Source organism: Ambystoma mexicanum, chromosome 10 (genome assembly GCF_040938575.1).
Source record: "Ambystoma mexicanum isolate Mex_15411 chromosome 10, UKY_AmexF1_1, whole genome shotgun sequence".
Lineage (NCBI taxonomy): Eukaryota > Metazoa > Chordata > Amphibia > Caudata > Ambystomatidae > Ambystoma > Ambystoma mexicanum.
The window spans coordinates 1,547,350,922-1,547,372,694 of NC_090932.1; positions in this window are offsets into that span (position 1 = coordinate 1,547,350,922).

A 21,773-nucleotide genomic window follows, 5' to 3' on the forward strand; every position below is an offset into this window, starting at 1 on the left:
CCATTTCTACTTCAGCCGGTTCGCTCTGCAACACCTCAATGAGAGTGGTATGGGCATTGTTAACAGACTTCCAGGTCCTATAATAAATGGCCTGCAGTCATGCCACAACTTCTCTATTGCTCAGGACACCTTGTACTTGCCTCGGTCTCTCCTGTCGCTTCTCTTTTCCCATGCCGTCCGTTGGGAGCTGTATTCAGGCTTCTCCCTAGCATCGGACGCAGTGGGTCCATGTTTTCCTCAGCATACCTTGGCCAGCTCATTCGAAACTCCCGGGTTTTCTCACTCTAAAGGTCTCTGCCTCCATGTTTTATGATGCTGCTGTAGGACTTCCCCAGCGTACTGTCAAAGTCATTCTTCTTTCTCGGACTCATACTCTGTATTCTTCCAGTGCATTTCTTTGTCCTAGTACCACATAGGTTTTCCTTTGCAGGTACCAACAGTGTATTGGAATGGCAATAACAGATATTTATTTGTTCTTCGTCTCTTCACAGTATGTTAATGAAAGAAGGTTGGTGAGATGTTGGTTAGGGAGTTCCTCATAAGAATGGAAGTCCTTGTCCCCATAGGGGGAGTCTCTCCAGGTGAGGTCCTGCTTGCCTCCAGCCCTAGGGAGGGTATTGTGTAGCAGGCTCAATTCCCTAGCCTCACAAGGAAGCCCCCCCCCCCAGAGAGAAGTGATGCAATACCGCGATTTGTCACATAGAGGAGGATAGGCGGGAACTACCCTGTATCAAGTATTCCATGGGACATCTTTCAAAGTATGTAAATGAGCAAATATGTGGAAAATATCTATGGGGATGGCTATGGCTCAGTAAATACAAAGCTTTCCCTTGATCCTCATAGTGAAATCACCCTGCCTTAACTGATTTTGTCCATTTTATGGTGCAAGGAGAGGATTATTTCATTCTCAAGCTTTCACACTGGGAAGGCTGGTATTCTTTACAAATGGTCAGGTGGGGAATACAGTTTGGAAAGGGTGTTTTAATTGCCTGTTATATGCGGGTTGTTTACTGTTATAACAAAGATGGTCTGCTTATGCTGCAAATTTCAGTGAACAGTTTCATTTTCATACATCCCATTTGAAAAGAAAAGAAAGGGCTAGACATGTCAACGTTGGTTTGGTCTGGGTACTGTGAAGAATCCAGGGAATTCGTCCCTTCGCCCCTATGGAGAGCCACCCCCTTCGGAACGAGTGAGGTGAGCCTGCTACGCAATATACTCCCTAAGGGGCAGGGCAAGCAGACGCTATCCGTCAAAGCAACCTGGATGTAGGACCACGTTGGAGGCATGGTGAGTGGAGAGGCTGCAGAACACTACCGAGCCCAGGGAAGAGGGGGTAAGCCTAGGGACGCCTGAGCGAAGGAAGGAAGAAAAGCTGCAGGTGCAGTTTCCCAGCGTACCGGAAACCAGACGCTGATGTCCTGTCACTGAGCAACAGGAGGAACCACAAATAGAGATCCAACAGCGAGGATGTCGGACTTGCTGTTTCCACAGTCAGAGACGCTGCCGCTATCCCCACCACGCACCGTCTCAAGCAAATAGGTACGCGGCCAGAGACGAAGCGGGTGGAGGCACAGCTAAGAAGCCAGCGAACGGCTAATACTGTGTTGGGCCTGCAATGGGCCAAAACTGCAAACAACCTGCTATGGGTTATTGTTGAGAGAACAACGAGACCCACGAGGGACAAAAATTGAGAATACCCCACGAGGGAGTAAAAGGAAATGATGTGGCCTTAAAAGGACGACCAGTGAGAATATCCCAGACGGGGGCGAACATAGCTCAAGAATCCTAAAGACAGAAAGGCTGAAGGGCACGAGAAACTGACAGGGCCTGCCCATGAGGTGAAAGCAAACTGCCAATCCAGTGGCCTGAAGGGCAAAATAGTTCAAGTCGCACTAGAAGAGGTAAATGTTGTAATGCATTCTGTCAGAAGGAAATAGAGAATTACTCAGAGAAGCAAGGCAAGCAATTGGATACCAGTTTATCCGGAGGCCCGAGTACCCTTTTCCAGGCGCAGGAAAAGACTCCAAGAACTGAACTTAGAACAGAGAGAAGAACCAGAGAGAAAGACCTGGGTGGGTGTCAGAAACCAGCCACTCAGAACTAAAACATAGCGAAGCCAACTTACTTCAGCTAACTACTTTGTTAAGTGGTAGGGCTCCTTTTGGGTTTCTTTCCTTTAATAAACACCTTTGAAGCAGGTCTTCTTGTCGGTCTCCTATGTCTGGCTTACCACAGTCCATTTAGTTCAGTAGTTCTGTAATGTGTTACTATAGGCTGTAGAGGGCATCCAGATTAATAACGTTCATTGGCTATACAGAACCCCTTTGCTGGCATCTTGATTCTGCAAGGTTCTCTTCCATTCTTCCTATCTTCCACTCTCCCTATTTAGGATATGTATTCTGTCCCTTGGAATTCTGGGCAGGGCTAGGTGTGCCCTTCTGGTTACATTTCCTATACAGCAGAGAAGCAGGAGGTTCACTTCATTCCCGTTTCGGGGAACAGGAGGGGTTGGGGGTTCTGGAGGATAACCTATCCCTATTCAAGGAAAGGCTTGGTCAGATGAGTGTCTGTCGTTTTTATAGAAGTCCCTTAGGGAACCCAAGTGCCTTCAGGGAGAGAAGGTTCCCACGGTACTGTTTCATTTCAACAGGTCAATATAGTCAAAAATGTTTGTAATCATTTTGTCCTCACAGGTAACTTACACAAAAACCCACACAACCACTTCTCTCACAGCAAACAGCACGCACTTCACCACACCGCAACAACAAACAATCAACACATAAATCGCAACAACAGCACACGAGGACTCGCTTCGATCCTGCAGTCACACCCAAGCTCAGCGCACTGTGAGAACCGAACCGAAGCTGCCAACAGGACACCACCTCTCACTTTCCTACACCCTCGTCACCCACTAACCCACCCCCCCACTGATCTTACCTAGCATCTAAGCCAACCAGATTTTCTTTCCAATTGACTTTTTCGAGATTATACCATTGGTGGTATCTATCCTGCCTTACCACTCTCCAACTATTTAGAGCATCCATTCATTTTACCACTGGACTAATGCCTTGATAATGACCGGATAGGTCGAAACACGTGTCGGCTGTTCATATACAATAAATCCTGCATATAAGCAGACGACCATGTTTTCACTTTCTGATGTGACTGTGTAATTTTCGGAATTGTGCATTGGATATACCTTCACTTAACACTTTTTGCTTCAAGTTTCCTGGTGCCTACCAGGGGACACCAGCAAAAGGTTTCCAATGCAGCAGATCTACATTCCTATCAATTGGTGGCATTTACTAGCACACTACTACTTCACGACCCCCAGGTTTTCTTTTTCCATAATATGAACGTTATAACTGTCTTCCTGAGCAAAGCACACTATACCTTTCGTGCCTTGTCCACCGGCACAGTGCTATTAAATGCTACATAACGTCTGGATTTCAAAGAGAAGGGAAATGGATCAGCAGCAAAGGTAGAAGAGGAAAATGCCTGTTGGTCTTTGTAAGTGACATCCTCCTCACAATTCTGCTGCAAAAGAACATTCTTCATGTGAGTCAGGTTTTTCAATTAGTTTGCAATGGCCACTTTCTCATTTGTCATGGGCAAGAAGAATCTGGGGAATTGGAACATTGACAAGGAGGCATTTTTTACACAACCCTCTAGTGAGGGATGTCAAAGTAGCTAATGTGGCAATAAGCCCCGAGAGTGCGGGACATTTTGGGCCAAGTTGATCCGTAGTAATGAATGGGGAGGTGAGTGAGGAAGCGGTTAGACCTGGCGCGCGATGTACGCAAGTGCGTACACGGCATTACACTGTGGTATGGCTCGGAATTGAGCCAATTCACGTTCAGTGTATCCCGTGGCATCGGCGCGCCGGATACTACTGTAAAGAAAGACAGGTTTTCTAAGCAAAAGAAAGGCCACACTCTCTAAAGTGATAACAGACTGGCTTAACGCAATGGAGGAGGTAGTTTGGTAGTGAAGTGCAGCTATTCCCTGCAGTTACAGCTAGAGAATATATCACGATGGTGTACTAACACAATCACACACAGAATATCTATTAGGTCAAATAAGTGTTTTAGGGTACTGTGCCTTACAGTGTGTTATGTTTATGTATAAAATCAGTAAAGGCCCATAGCCAGACCCTGCTCACTGCTAAGCTACATGGAGTGCCCATTAACTTGTGGTTCCATGTCATTTCGCCGACCCCCTTTCTTCCGACGGGTGTTTTGCCGCGGGAGTTTTGCAGAAAAACTTCATCTAATTTTTTTCAAAATTATTTTGGGGGGGCCGCTCTGCCCCACCTATTTTTTTTATTTTCCTTCCCCCAAACCCTTTATTTACCCTCCCCCTCCAAACAAATGTCAATGGGAATTTTCGGCAAAACTCACTCACAAAACATCGGTCGGAAAACCGGATGTCAGCAAAAGGACGCGATACCTACCCTGTGGTATGCACAATACACAATAGACATAAGGTTAAGGGTGGGGAGAAAAAGACAACCCTAGAACACATTAAATCACATTAAGAGAGTAATGTTCAGAACCCACCGTGCTACAAATGAATTGTCAGAGTAATCTCACCTCTAGCACATTGCATACTTAATTATATAACTGAACACCATACAACACTACAGGTAAAACCCCAGTGATACAACCAACAGTTATATATAGCAGCAACACTTTTCCAAAGACAGAAGTGTAATGAACAGCTTTAAAAGCGTACAATAGATCAGTGGTATAGACTGAAATTCTAGTCCATTGTATTAAGCTCTAGGGATTGAACAGGGGCCCAGGAAAATGCTAGTGTACAGGTAAGTACCTTCCAAAGACACATTATTCCTATGCGGAATGAGCAGGACAAATCCAAAAATACCAACAGGGATTATGGTGAAAAGTCTGGGAAATTCTGTTGTACACTACAACACAGATGCGTAAAAGGCAGCAACCAACCTCTGAGCATGCCAGAGGAGAACCTCACTTCGAGTTCCCGTTCTGGGTCGAGGCCCAGATGCCCCAGAAAGAAAGGAAGCAAAGCCGGATTTGGGTCAATGCAAGTTAGTGCTGAACCGTGGTAGTTGGGGGACCTACAGTAATACTACCATATCTCCAGGAAACTCCTGATAGTAAATAATTAGAATAGTGCCCCTCCGTCCCTGGACATAGGGGTAGGTTAATCTGGGGCCATTATTGGAGAACTTGGTTCAGGAAGTGCAAAACTGTCTGGTAAGTATAAATGTTATTTTGTAGGTTGAGTTATAGGATCCAGTCACACAGTAACATAAACCATGGCCTACAGATGATCCAAAATAAAAAAATCTACCTTCACAGGAGGAGGAACCACCAGTAGGAGCGAAAGCAATCACTGTCAAGGCACCAGGAACACTTGGCAACCTGACCAAGCGACCTGGGTAGCTCGGACAGTAAAACGGAGAAGACAGTCACCAGGAAACTGACCCACGCCTGGGCAACAGTGGAGGCATTACAAGACTGCCCAGAGGGAGAGCAGAGGCAGGGTAATGGGGTGCCACCACCACCATCCTTGTGGGTGACGGAGGCTTCCTACCTCGGACCTGTAGGTCAACACTGGAAGACAGCGTAAAAACGGCAAGTAAACACTATCAGTACAGGATATCCAGTGAAGAGGACCAGGTGACGACGAGGGACAACACAGGAAGCATCTCCAGCAGCCTAAAGAAACTGGAGCTAAGGTACACAAAACTGGGCCCAGCCAGAATGGGTACACCTGGTCCTCACAATCCAGCAGCACAGCATGGCAAAATCTTCCAGCAATTCTAGAAAGTAAGCCCGCAAAATCCCATCAGACTTCGGGGACGTTCAAGGTATCCCTTAGATGTAACCATTCACTCGTGGGCTGACCTAAGTCCTCCAGTCACACAAGACAGACACCCAAATACACACACCCACCAACAGTTTGTGTATTGGCTTGTCTCGGGCATGGGACCAGTCTAAACTAGTCCAAACCACCACAGAGGGTACAGAGATGTACTCAGTGAGCCCATGTTTGCAAAATAGATTATTTGGCTAGTTGATCAAATCAACTTTTCAAATTTTTGACATTCACAATTACAACAAATATTTATCACAATATACAAACAAATTGTGCAATCTTAATGAATTACCATACATAAAACATAATAAAATACATGGATAAGCACCATTTAAAGTAGGAATACCTCTTGACATTATTTCACAAAGATACAGAGAAATATAAGTAAGCATAACTCATTCCAAATCATAAATCATGTATTTCCCTGTATAGAGATTTACAATCAGAGGTTATGTTTCCAGAGGATTATTATTATTATTATTATTTTTTTTTTAAGACCTGCCTGTATCAGACTCAAAATCAGGCACTGTTGCTTCAAGGAAGTGTACTATTGCAACTGTTACGCCCAACCTTGGGCTCGAGAAGATTAGTTGCCAAATTTCCACCTCATCTAACTCACTATTTAACTTAAAGACGTGTTGAAAAAAACCTCTTGCGAAGCAAAATCAAGCGGGGACATGATACTATCAAATGTTGTAGGGATTCTTTTTGTTGTTCATTTAAACAATAACGATAAAGGTTTTGATTTGTCAGAATTTGTTTCCTCCTATGTAACACTTCTCGTGTATGCCATAGGTTCAACCTAAATCGCATGTACTGCCTTTGAATATGAGGCAAGGGGCATTTGATTAGATATTCTGCCATGACTCTGTACCTATTTGTCCCAAACAGTGAGATATCAAAATCTCTATAGGTTCCACAAGCAGCTAAGTTGTTTATCCAATCCTTTTGAATGATTTTTTTTAGCTAGCTCGCTCAGGGTTAGAGATTAAGAGCTCAATGTCTATAGAAGCATCTGCCATGGCACTGAATAGAAATGTGTACTATTAGAGAAGCCACTTGTAGGCAGCAAAAGATGATGCGCTACTATACTCATAATATTTGGCATATTTAAGCCCAATAAACATTTTCTCAACAAGGCACACATTTTCCACAGTACTTGCGAGTACAAAGACAATGAGCCTAACTCGAAAAGTATCATTGGTAGAGGGGTAAATTGGGTAAGTGTAAGACCTGTTTCCAAAATCTGGACTCCAATTTGTCAGTGTGCTCGATTTCATGGACATGCATTCTCCACCCCATATAACAGCATAGGAGCTACTTTCATTTGAAAGAATAATAATGCATGTTTAAGTGAGAATTTACCAAATCTGAAAGCAAGTAATTTGGCCTGCGAAGTTAGAGTTTGTAATTTACATTTCAATTCCCACTTGTACAGTGTTTGAGTGTTAGCATTTGTAAAAGTGACCCCTAAATATTTGTATCGATCAACCACTGACAGTACCTTTTCCTGTCGTGACCATGTAAATCTCTAACACAACAGGTGTATTTGTAGAGTGCACGTTCACCCCCAGCTGGACATCTTGGTGCTATTGACAGTTAACAGATGTTTGTTGTTACCCAACATAATGGTACTCATTTTACCGACCTTAGAAGGATGAAGGGCTGGGTGTACTGGTCGGGATTCCAACCAGTGACCATGAGGTTCAACACAGGCCCCAGTAGTGTATGCATTAGTCCACTGAGCCACAGACTCTATGGAATTGCATTGCATTATATATATACTTAGCACAAACTAATGGATGCCAGCCCTAGGTAACCCATGAAAGCGCATTCGTGTTGCATTCTATGGGCCTCATCTCATCACGAGTTTGGCCTGAGCCATTAAATGCAGCGGTAACTGTATTGCCACCACATTTAAGGGCTGGCCAAATCATGAATCAGCTTTTTGCTTTTGCTTTTTGCTGGAGGTAAAAATGAACATTTTCATGCCATTTTCGTGCCGTTTCTGGCCGTTACCTGTACACATGGCGCATATCTGGACTGTTTTCACATAATTACCTGAATATCTAGCACATAGCTGGGCTGCATTTCTATAATTGACAGAATACCAATAAATAGCTTGGCTCCTATATTATAGCTGTCAGCAGGCCAAGCACGTAGCTGCACCACTTTATCATAACCTTTCTGCATACCTAACAGAAAGCTGGGCTGTTTCATTATAACTGTCTACATACCTAGCACATAGATGGACTGTCCTATTATAACTGTCTACATACCTAGCACATAGATGACCTGGGTACTTGCGGTGGGTGAAAATGTTGTACAGCTCCCCCACGGCCAGAGTAAAAACGGGAAAGATCATATCGGAGAGTTGGCAATTAAGCAGAGGCACAAGACAGGGCTGTCCATGGTCGCCGATGCTGTATATACTTGCACTCGAGCCACTAGCTATCTACCTATGACAACAGTATAGCGAGATAGGGGTGCGTACCAAAGGGGGACCGCACCTAATATCACTATACGCAGACGACATGCTCATATAGCTGCGTCACCCAGAGGAGAACCTGCAATACATCTAAGAGGTGATGGAACGCTATGCAGCCTTCTCCGGGATAACGGTTAACCCAAAAAAATCGAGTATGTTTCCCCTGGGCAGATACAGAGGCATTCCACAGACAAACCTGCCCACTCTGCAGATAACTTGGCAGACCAAAATGTTCAGATACCTGGGGATTAACATTTATCACACGGCTGCGGCAGAGCACAAATACAATACAGAGAAACCAGTAGAGGGCATTAAAAATAGCATGCAATTTTGGTCTAAACTACCCCTGGCTATGGTAGGGAGGGCGGCGCTGCTGAAGATGGTGGTCCTGCCCAGGCTACTGCATTTTTTCACAAACATCCCATAGATGGTGCGTAGGCGCTTCTTTACTAAACTGCACAGCCTGTACAGGGGTTTCCTGTGGCATAATACAAGAAGCAGAGTGGCCCTGTGGAAACTACAGAATGCATATGATAGAGGGGGGATACATTTACCAAATTTCAAGATATACCACCTGGCAGCGCAACTACAATACGTAGCCAGGTGGCTGGCGGAGGACGAGGTGGCAGAATCCAGGCTGCTGAAGGAGGAGAGTACCCCGTACTTCTTACGAGAACTAATATGGCTACCCAAACCAGAGATGCGGGGGGGACCGAGATTGTTGACAATGGGCTGGGAGATCTGGCACAAGGCGTGCCGGAACATGGGAGGCTCGGCCCTGTGCTCCCCGCAGGTGCCACTAGTGGCGCTATGCGGAGCAGATGACCAACTGAGAAAAGCGATCCAGAAATATTGGGAGCCAGTGGGCCTAGCCATCCTGGGGGACATTTGGCAGGAGGGGGAGGCCATGGATTTCTAAACAATAGTGGACGGAACTGGGGTACAGCTAGGACAGCATATCACATATAACAGAATAGTCAAAAGAGTGAAAGAAACATGGTCTGAAATAGCGCTAGCGGAGCAACCGGATACAGCTATCGAAACAATGTATGACATCTTAGAGGGGGGGGGCATGAGATATCCAGGAAATACGAATTAGCTATGTCAAGAGTGGGAAAAGTGCTGCTCGAACTAAGGCGGGGCTGGGAGGAGGAGGCGGGAGAAGCCATGCAAGACGGGCAATGGGAGAGGGCTCAAAGATACCACAAGAAGGTGTCCAGAAATGCCAGGTTACAACAAATTCAACTGTATGTCACCCACAGAGTATATATGACCCCCAAAATGATAACGAAATTTGGAAACGCACAGGCACAAAAATTCCCTAAGTGTGGAGAGGAGAGAGCCGGGATGATCCACATCTTCTGGGCATGCCCGGAGGTTGGGAAGTTTTGGGGGGAAATTAAACTCAAGCTGTCCAAGGAGGGGATCAAATTAGACGTAGAATCCATATGGGTATGCATGCTGGGGGGATTCACCAGGCCACGTAACGAGACATGTATGTACACTTAAAGACCTAGCATACATCCTGGGCAAGAGGAGAATCGCAATGAGCTGTTAAGCCGCTCACAGACCAAGATTGGAGAGGTGGTGGGAGGACCTCCTTAAGTGGGCAGACGCAGAGACAATGGCATGGCAGGAGGCGGCAAGCAGAGGGGAGGGAGAAGAAGTGGGACCACTGATGGTATGGAGACAAATGATAGCCTCGCTACACGGGTGCACTCAAAGTGACCCCAGTGACGAGCACCTGCCTGAGAACCAGGAGGAGGACTGATCCCGAGCAACAGTTGCTGGAGGTACAAGGGGGAGTGCTCGAGTTTAAAGGGGAGGGAGGTGGGAAGACATTATTGAGAGAAACATGTAATGCATACTGCGATACACACATAATTGTAAATGTCGGGAGTGTAAGTTATGTGTTGTTTGTTGTAAAATCAATAAAACCATTTTTTTTTTAAATACCTAGTACATAGATGGGCTGTCCTATTATAACTGCATGCATAACTAGCACATGGCTGAAACATCTTAGTTCACCTATCACATAACTGGGCTGAGCTATTATAACCTGATCTACATACTATAAATATACAGGTGTTATCTCAAACTTGAGGGCATCGCACAATTCTAGACACCACTATTTATGGGTGTCACAAATGCAGGAAAACAGAATTGCTTAGTTCTACGCTGATGCATAGCCATTCTCAAAACATAAACACATCCCAGTAATAGACACTTCATCCATATGTGCACCCAAACACAGGCAAACTCCACTGCCTGATACATTACCTTTGTAGGGACTCTCTGGTATAGGCTCATTACCCTACCCTCTAGTGGTGCTCCAGTCCAGAGTTCCCCCATCCAAGTGTTTCCCCAGACTCAAGGCTTTCACACTGCCTTACCCTCCCAGACTCAAGTACATTGCACTGCATCAGCATTGCAATAAAAAGAGAAGACATATCTCAAAACAAGAAAATCTCCTAAAAACAGAGTACTGAAATACTTCACATTACCAACACCACCCTTTTTACTGTTTAACAATAGCTGGAGTGACGCAACCAACAAACAACAGAACTACAACAACTTAAGACACCTTAAGACAACATGACTTTCAACGAGAAGTTGGCACAGGTGCCCTTTTTGCTGACAAAAACATGGCTGTTGAATTACTAAAAAGTGGTAGCGCATGAAACCACAGACCACCTACACAGAACCCGTACTTTTCTTTGAAACTTATAGATGCCATTGCTAGTCTAGCGGTGGAAAATGTTAACATTTGGTTTGAGAGAGAAAATGAAACCTTGTCAAATTCTCTCAGCACCCACGTGGGAGACCTTCACCTGAAACAAATGTTTAACAGGAGCCATCTCCCTGGCCAAACACATGCTAGATGTGAGAAGCCATGTACCTGGTAGGACACACACTAGATGTGATCTTCTGCAGAGATGGACGAAGCACTACCACCGCCCCCAAAGATGTCATTGAGAGTGACCAGCTCATGATCCCTTTTGCTATCAACATATTGGGCCTCATTACGACCCAGGCGGTAAGTTACCGCCTGGGCCGTGACTTTACCACCATGGCGTAAACTATGTTTACGCCATGGTGGTTGCGGACTTACCGCCCCATTCCGACCTTGGCGGGGCGGTAAGTCCCCAATCCCCATTTACCCTTCCCCATTCCCATTTTTGCCCCATAGGGCATAATGGGAGTGGGGAAGGCGTTAATTACGCCACCGTAAATTACGGTGGCGTAATTAACTCCATGGTCCCTTAGCGCCATGGATTTTAACACCTGCTAAAAGCAGGTGTTAAATCCACCGTGGCGCTAAGGGACCTCGTACTCAGGCGGTAAGGGTCGGCGCTGTTTACGCTGCCGTAAAACCCTTACCGCCTGGGTCGTAATGAGGCCCATTGACTTGCACACCAGCTTAAAAACCCAACCAAGCAACCACATCCAAAAGAAATGGGAAAAAGCTTAATCTAGAAAATGTAACACAATTGATGGAAAACATCAAAGCTGACATCCACCAGCTGAACCAAACAATGCCAGATATGTCTGAAAATGTACTTCGTACGTGGATGACAAACTTTCTAGATAGACCGAAGCCCCTGAAAACTTTCAACCCATCACAAAAAAGAATCAGCTACATGCTACAAGCCACACCTGAGAGCAGCCAAGAAAGCCAACCGAAGGTTAGAGAAAGCATGGAGAAAACACTAAATCCAACCCAACAAAGCCAAGTACCAACAGCAGATCTGCATAATCAAAACAGCTGTGTTAAAAGCCAAGAAATCTCACCACAGTAAAAGAACTCAATCAGCGAGAAAACCAAACAAGGTAATGTACAAAATCATCAATGAAATGAAAGCATCACCTCATGCAACAATACGCCCATGCCTTCCCAAAGGTTGTGCAACAACATTGCGGGCCGTTTCAGATACAAAATAAACAAAATCAACAGGCCATCGACAGAACAAACTCAAATACAAGCAACAATATGCCAGACACAGGAAACACGATAAGTCACCTACTTCAGACTAATCTCAGAAGACACCTTCAAAAAACTATGAAAAGCAAAGCAATAAGACAGGATCACCAAATTACCATTGCTCACCAGGCATGTACAAAAGCCTACTCTACCAAAGAAGCCCCAACCCTCTTCTTTCAAAAATGGATGAATCTTTTGCTGGAAACAGGAATCGTACCAAATGCTTACATAGTTGCCTACATTAAATCACTTTTAAATAAGGAGGCATGAAAAGAAGATGCCCCAACTAATGACATGCTCATAACCCACTTGCCCTACCAAAATCCTTGAGAGCTACGCATAGAAATAAATCCTCGACCAGGTGGGAACATATTGACAATTGGACCAATCCCAGGTAGGTGTCAGACCAATGGGAGAAACAGAATTGGCACTGCTTTCAATATGGGACGACCTAAAGATGAATGCTGACAACAATATACAATCAGCCCTTATTCTACTGGAAATATCAGCAACCTTTGACACCATTAGCCACACAATCTTAATGAAGAGACTAGAAAGATCTGGCATTCACACCTCTGCACTGAAATGGTTAAATTCCTTCCTCACAGACAACTGAAATAACTTGCCTACCGCCTTTAACCTCAACTACCAGAACTACCAACTGTGGTGTCCCACAAGGATCAAGTCTCTCACCACTACATGCACCCTGCATGAAACTTATCAAAAACAGGGATTACCTTGTTAAAACTATTGAGATGACACTCACCTAATTTTCAAAATGACTACTAGCCCTGACGCAAACAATGTCCTCAGTGAGAACCAACAGTAACCTAAAACAAAACCCAAACCAAACAGAAATTCTGATTCCCCCCACACAACAACAATGAACCGCAAACTTCCCTCCATCATCCTCCGGAAATGGGAATAAGACCAGAAACATCCACACTAATAACAAATCTGGGAATACTCGTGGACAGTGGGCTCACACTAGAACTAACGGTCAATGCAATAGAACGAAAATGTTTTTACCATCTACCTACGGTCAATCAGACACACCTTTCCATACCTAAGTTTACCACATTGCAGCCTGGCCATAATCTCACTAATACTATCAAGAATAGGTTACGCAAACAGCCCATACCTTGGAATGCCTAACTATCTCGTTCAAAAATCTGCAAGGCATCCAAAACACAGTGGCAAGACTTCTACTGAGAATAAACAGGAGGCAACACATCAACCCCGCCTTGAGAAGCCTACACTGGTTACCAGTGAAGAAAAGAATCCACTTCAAGGTTCTCTGCATCGTTCACAGAGCACTGCCTGGAAAGGGAGCACGATTCCTCTAATCAAAAATCATCCGACATTAAGATCACAGCAACATAGTTATAGAAGCAAGGCACTATGGGAAAACAAGTACAGAGGTACTGCCTTGTCTATCCTCAAAGAAAAATGTGGAACTCAATGCCAAAAGAAATCCAGACGACAGAAGACCACCTGACTATTAACCACATCAGGCTAGTGACTTACCCACAACCTTAAGATAGGAAACAGGCTACAACAGACCGCCACAATGCTACCACCATTGTACAAACTGACACTTTCTCAACACATGACACATCAAAATGAACACAATGACCAAAACACCCCATACGGAACCGCACTACAAAACCGGATACCTCTATCAACAAATGGCACATAAAAATCAGCACAATGACCAGCACACACTTTAAGGTACAACAACACACAACCTGACACCTTTTTAACGAATGACTCATCAAAATGAGCACAAGGACCAAAATACCCTTTAAGGAACAACACAACACACCTTCAAAAACAAATAAACATCACCAAACAGCACTAACTTCACCAGTAGAGCAAATGTGTATCTTCTTCCTGAGCCAACAGCGCCACTGCCAAAGAATGCAAGATTCAAATGCAGAGCAAAAATATTACCAGAAGCAAATGTACAAGACAGGGTAAAACACAGCAACAATAACCTAGTCCGGTAGATCTGTCCAAAGTATTCAACTGACTAGCAACCTCACTTCTCCAATACCTCACTCAATACATGCTCACCAACGTACTGACACAAAATACTGCTAAAACAAATACCTCAACCCATCACAATTATGCCAAAACTCGACACCTCTCCAACCAACTGCTAAAACCCAAACACAATGCACAGACCTCCCTGCCCTCTGGGGTCTTCCATCTGGAAACATAGACCTCTGGGGAAACACCACACACCACCTAGAGAACTCTCCCACAGTGACGCCATTTTCTCTTGACTCTATCAGCAACAACAGGTGAGCACAGCGCCCTTTTCCTCTAAACCCCTAGCCACTCACTCGCCACTTTTTTCTCTTTCAGAACCACAAGGGCGTCTGAAGACCATGAAAATGACAGAGGCGCATGGTATAAAGAAGCCTTTGGGTGATAGTGCGTGTAAGACGTTTCCTTAACATAACATAACATATAAATTCCAATAACATAACATCAAAAAACACTTGTGTATAGGTGCGTTATGAATGCCGTATCATATCATATCAAAACATTGAATAACAATATCAATTATTTTGATAGAAGGTTATCATTTCTAGATGGACAGTCTGATGCATAACTCTTTCGAAATATCTCTATGAGGATGTGGAAGGGGAGAAATAGCACCAATGAGGCCTCCCATCTTTTTAGTTAAAATCAAAGAACATTTTGGGAACATGAAAATAACCACAGATCTTTATATTTGGCAAACAGTTTTGTGATACACGGATTGTAGGATTCAATCACTAACTACATAATGCATACTGCGCATGGCGCGTGGTGCTCGTTCCATTTTCCACCACACTCACCCTAACCTTGACCCATGCATACTGATTCAGCAGGTGGATGTGAGACGAGAAGGGCTCCTGGGCTCCAAGCACCATCTGCAGATGAGGCTTCCTTTTACCACATGGCCGGGTCTCAGGGTGAGGGGGGTCGTGCAGATGCTCAGTTCCCAATGGACCAGCAGCCTTAGAGCAGAGGTTTGCATTTCCAGCTGGTAGCCAGGCATAACAAGTCACTTGCCTCTCAATGTCCCCATGTGCACAGCACATCATGTCTTACTGAGACTCAACAAAAGGGGTGATGGCTGCAAGGTTTAGAATGAATCTTAACCTCTGCCATTACTCTGGGCAACCCTCCAGACCAGTGGTATTCAATGTATGTTATGTTGAGACCACCCCCCCCCGCGTACATATATTGCTGTTCAGCCCCCCATTAAGCACACATAGTGTTGCTGGGCCCTCCACATCCCATATATTTTCTAATGAAAAAGCCCCCCACACTCCCCGCCAGGCCACTTTTGGGCCACCCTGGGGGTGGGGGGGCAGACCCACATTTTAAAGACCACTATCGTTCTTCGCCAGCCAAGCCATTACAGAAATGGGCAAGACCATATGCAAATCAGCCTCGGCCCCACCCCAAAAGAGGCAGTGGAGCCTGACCTGCTAGGTCACATCCTTTCTCCTGGACACCACAAGCAACCCCAGATGTGCTTCCTAATTGACACGGGTCTATCGGCAATGGCTAGGGCACATGTTAAGGATTGACACAGGTCTATCAGCAATGGCTAGGGCACATGTTAAGGATTGACACAGGTCTATCAGCAATGGCTAGGGCACGTGTTAAGGATTGACACAGGTCTATCAGCAATGGCTAGGGCACATGTTAAGGATTGACACAGGTCTATCAGCAATGGCTAGGGCACATGTTAAGGATTGACACAGGTCTATCAGCAATGGCTAGGGCACATGTTAAGGATTGACACAGGTCTATCAGCAATGGCTAGGGCACATGTTAAGGATTGACACAGGTCTATCAGCAATGGCTAGGGCACATGTTAAGGATTGACACAGGTCTATCAGCAATGGCTAGGGCACGTGTTAAGGATTGCTTAAACGATTCTATACACATAACTGTGTATGCATGCTGTATTCTGCATTTATATATCTATTTAATCGTTTTATGTGGTGCACCAGTGTAAAAAGAAGCCACTTCTAGAGACGCTGTATTGGCATGAATGTTACATGATATATTATATGAATGGAAGAAAATAAAGTGGATCAGATTTGTGAATTTAAAGTTTGTTATACAGGGCCTCATTAGGACCCAGGCGGTAAGGGGTTTACGCCGGCGTAAACCTTGCCGACCCTTACCGCCTGAGTACGAGTTCCCTTAGCGCCATTGCGGATCTAACACCTGCTTTTAGCGGGCGCTAAGGGACCTTGTTGTTAATTACGCCACCGTAATTTACGGTGGCGTAATTAACGCCTTCCCCACTCCCATTATGCCCTATGGGGCAAAAATGGGAATGGGGAAGGGTAAATGGGGATTGGGGACTTACCGCCACGCCAAGGTCGGAATGGGGCGGTAAGTCCGCCAACCACCATGGCGGAGTTGGCAGCTTAGCGCCATGGACCATGGTGCTTATAGCGCCATGGTCCTCCGCCAAGGTCCTAATGAGGGCCACAGAGTCTGCTAGACGGTGGCTGTAGCTACCACAAGCCTTTGGCTGCCAGATGGAAGCAGGACCCTGCCTTTAAAGCTGGGCCCACTTTGAGAACTGTTGTTGGCATATGGGAGGCAGGGCGCTGCTCTGAGACTACAATGTACCGTGAGAATTGATTTACTCAGGTCGGCTGGAGTGAGATCAGGGAGTCATTTGTCCATTAAGCCCAATTTTTTAAATTGGAATGTGTGCACTCCTGGAAACATTTCAGATTTGAAAGATGGGTGCCCATGAGTTTAGGTCTGTGGCAAATCCTACAGTAGAGCGCTGTGACCTTTGTAGAGGTAGCTTGATGGGATAGGTGACAATTGGGGAATTGGATAGTCGCAGGAGGTATCCACCGAAAAGATCATATTTAAAAGGTCATAGATACTGTTTTGCCGCATTCGGCATAGGTATGAAATACTGAAACCGAAAATACTGAGGCAGGTGAGCGGGGTTTGCTAGGTGTCCCACACACTCCTGCCTAAGTATTTTCGGGTTCGGGCGCCGCAGGGTTGTCCCCCGCTTACAAGAAAAAAAGCGGGCGACAAAAAAAGAAAAAAAAGAAAAGATTGAATTGCAAAATGTGGCAGAGTGGGCCTCGATATTTAGCAATTCGAGCTTTTCGTCTACGATATTTTAATCCATCCAGGAAGTTCTTTATTTGGACGCTTGATACACGATTCATATCCCTGACATGGAAAGAAGACCGCATCTGCCTGAGGTTTAATGCCAGGGCACCAGGGGCTGGCATTAAGAGAATAAGTGCACAGCATATCAACTCTTAAGCGTAGGGTACAGGTGGAGAACATTTGGTCAGTGAAGGCCATTGACACATGCATGAAACCATAGATGAAAGCATTAATGAAAAGGCTCATAGTTAAACTTTCCAGGAGGTCTGGCCAGTAGCAGAGAACCACTTCTGGAGCCATAGTTCTCTGGCAAAAATATCAAACTGATCATCATGATGATTCAATTGTGGACGTCTATCATGGTCAAACTAACTTAAACACATTTAAATAACAAAAGAAATGTATCTCGTGACACTCAGAATCGCATGAAGCATGAATGTAAAAGTTTGTTTTCAAACTAACACGTTTAATATGAATGAATAAATAAATAAATAGATTAATAGATAAATAGTTATTTTTGAAGAGCCCCTCTGCCACCTGGCAGCAGCTTAGCCATGAGCGGGGTAGAATGCAGCGCCAAACACCAGGAGAAACAGTGCAGGCTGTGACAAAGCCACCAGGCCCCCACCAGAAGAGGAGGACTAGGAATCTCTGGGGGCCACGTGGGGATCTTACAAAGAGTAGTGCGACCTTTGGAGGCGAAAGCAGGCTGAGAATTCATAGCCGGGTGAGAAAGCTAAGATACATACACAGAGGCAGCTGAGGAGAGGTAGAAATGCAGGGCGCTTGGCCCAAGGCCTCTGCATCCATCCTTAGGGGGAATGGATGTCCCCAAAGGATGGCACCCCTAAGACCTATCCCGACATGAATTGCGGTCCAGACTCAAAAGCAAAGCAAAACATACGACAGAGACAGAAATGAGGTGTTCAAGCTTCACACACAATCGCAAACTGTGGCATTCTCTATGATCAGTGACGAGCGAGCCAGTTCCGCAGGAACATCGCACTAGATTAGGCAGCAGCCATAGCACTCCTTCCCGACCTTAATATGGTGGGCAAACCAACCAGAGTTAAGGAGGAGAAGGGTTTACTTTTAATGGGAAGAGGTGGGCACAAGGGATCAAGGCAGGAGGTGGGAACAAGGGGCCAGGGTAAACCAGGAAGAAATGGGCCAGCCTCCTAGAGCCCTTATTGCCCCAGTAACCCTGTTGCCCACTGTATAAAAGGCGCCTCGTTCCCACTGGCTTTGTGTGGGGGAGGGTAGCGCTACTGGGAGCTACTGCTGTTATTGAGAGAGTGGGAGAAGAGCTGTAGAGAGGCTGGAGGAAGAGGAGAGAACACGGAGAAGAGAAAGGGAGAAGTTGGACAAGCAGAATGGAGAGCAGGAGAAGGCGATAACAAGGGTGGGATGTTGGAGCAGCAGAAGCTAGAGTAAGAACAGGAGAAGAAAGAGCATGAGAAAAAAAGGAAGATGGAGGTGATGGAGGAAGACAAACTGAAAGGGAGGTGGTGAAGGAGCCAGAACAGGATGGGGCAAGAGCTGCAGTGTTAGGACACAGAGTGACACCCGAGGTAAGAGCCAGAGACCGAGAGGGGGAGGAGGGTCATCCCCATGTGATCACAGTGATCCAGTAGCCAGGGGGAGAATTCAGACAAGGGTAGAGGGTCTGCTGAGCCCCAGTGGACAGTGGCCAATAGGGACCAGTGGGAGAGTACTAAGAAGGTGGCTGCAGTGATTCAGGGGCACTTAGATCGGCAGCATGAGTGGGGCGATATATCCACAGGACTACTGCGACTAGACAGTCATCTCTGAAAGTTCTGTTCCCCCTCTCTTTGAGATCACAGAGTTAGAAGGATGACAGCAGCAAGGAGAGCGCCTGCCTCCACTGAGATACCCCACCACTCTTATTCCCTAATACCACATGCCTACTCTCATCTAGCCTAATGGTGTAAGTTAGCCATACATTGCATCTTGACCTATGGTGTAAGTTAGCCATGTATTACATCTAGCCTAAGGGTTTGGGTTCGTCATGTGTTGCATCTAGCCTAATAGTTTAAGTTAGTATATAATAAATCACGGATTAACCACTCACCTCTACTTCCTGAATTCAAGCTTAATACAGTCTCAGAGGCTGAACTGATGCAAATCGTGGAAAGTTTGAAACCATCAATCTGTACTGGAGATATATGTCCAGCTAGTGTAATAAAAATATTCATTAGGTGCCTTGCAACACTTATAGCAGAGATAGTGAATTCCTCATTTAACACATCGATTGTACCATCATGTCTAAAAGAAGTGTGGATTTCTAATATTCTTAAAAAAATACATCACTGATCCTGAGAAGCCAGGTGGGGCGGCCTATCTACAGGTGAAAACACACGGTTTCCAAGTCTCTCATGGGACAGAAACTGCTATGCTACATCTGAAAGCAAGTCTTGGAAAGGTTGTTGATGATGGCAAAATTGCATTGCTGAAGCTTCTCGACCTCTCTGCAGCATTTGATCTTATTGATCATAGATTGCTGCTCGAGAAGTTGAAGGACCTAATGAACTGCTCAGATTCCACTGTATGTTGGATTATGTCTTTTCAGGGACCCCAAACAGACCAGAGTGGCTGTAGAAGGCTTTCAGGCATCCCCAGAGTTACTGGCATGTGGTGCTCCCCAGGGCACACACCTATCCCCCACATTATTTAATGTGTATACAAGACCCCTTTTTGACCTCCTGGATAGCGTTGGCATTGGTTATACTAACTATGCCGACGATACCCAGGTGGTGTTGGAACTTACTGGGGACTGATGAAGAAACAGCCAGAATAAATGGAATATACAATTTTATCCAGGAATGGATGACTGTGAATTCATTGGCCTTAAATAAAAATATGACTGAGCTACTGTTTTTAGGAACAAATCATAAACTAAAATAATTAATAGACAGGTATGCTCAATTCAACATATCAGAATGTATTATAAAAGTTACTACATGGGTGAAGACCCTGTTTTTTTTTTTTAGATTATTCCGGGCTCACCATGACAAAACATGTATTACAAACTAAAGCTACATGTGCCTATATGACAAAGTTAATCAGACAAATAAAAAATAACCTGTCTCCCAAAAACATAGCCTCAATAGCTACAGCATTGGTAAACTCAAACCTCGATTATTGTAACAGCCTACTAGTCGGGACATTGAAAGGTAACATCAAAACTCGCCAAACAGCACAGAGTGCAGCTGTTTGAGCCATCTGTGGACTAGCTAGGACTGAATATGTGACACAGGCAAGAACATCCTTGCACTGGTTGCCAGTGCATCACTGTGTCAATCACAAAGTACTTTCACTGACATACAAGTGTATTCATGGCACTGCACCCATTTATCTACAACAGCACCTGAAGAAGACTTTAAATACACGTGTTCTTCAATCCAATACACTTGAAAATCTGATGGTGACCCACTTCAATCTAAAAAAATATGGGGGCTCTTGTTTTGGCACCTGTGCGCCGAATCTTTGCCATTCCATACACTTAGACCTACAAAATCTTCCAAATCTTATCTTTTAAAAAAAAAGATTTAAACACCTTTCTGTTTAACTCTAAGGACTAGGCATATCTTTCTACCTTGATGAACATCTTTGCCTTCAGCATCTCTTATCATTTTGCTGTGTTTGTCCTTTGTTCTTTGTTATGTGGGCACACTGAGAGCTACAGGCGTGTTGCGCATTATTAAAACCAAATAATAATAATAATAATAATAATAATAATAATAATAATAATAATAATAGTGTGATGAACCTGATGGAGTCATCACTGATTTCCCGGTGGTGACCTCCTCCCATGTGGCCAGGGGATGGCAGTCGCTACCTGATCCTGATCCTAGGGGCAAGCTATATGAGGAAGGACCACCTGGGAGATGTCATGGCGTCATTGGGTGAGACATGGTATCCCCCATTTTCCCTTGGAAATAACCCTCCCAATACGAACTCCCTCATGGCTTATTGTCATACATCTACTCGTTCTCCTCTGATGAATAGGGACAACTTTTTCCCCAAACCTATAGACCAACCTTCCACCAATGGTCTACCCTGTAAAACCTTTGAAAATGCTTATCCAAGTTGTTTGAGTCCATTTTCAACAGTGGACTTCATTCCCCAGAATTCTCAAAACACGGGATAAAGAAGATGGATTGAGCAATGCAGAATGAAGAAGGCCACAAGCGCAGCGAGCACGCTAGTGGTTGCTCGCACACTACTGGGCTTGGGAAGTTCATAAAACAGAAGCAT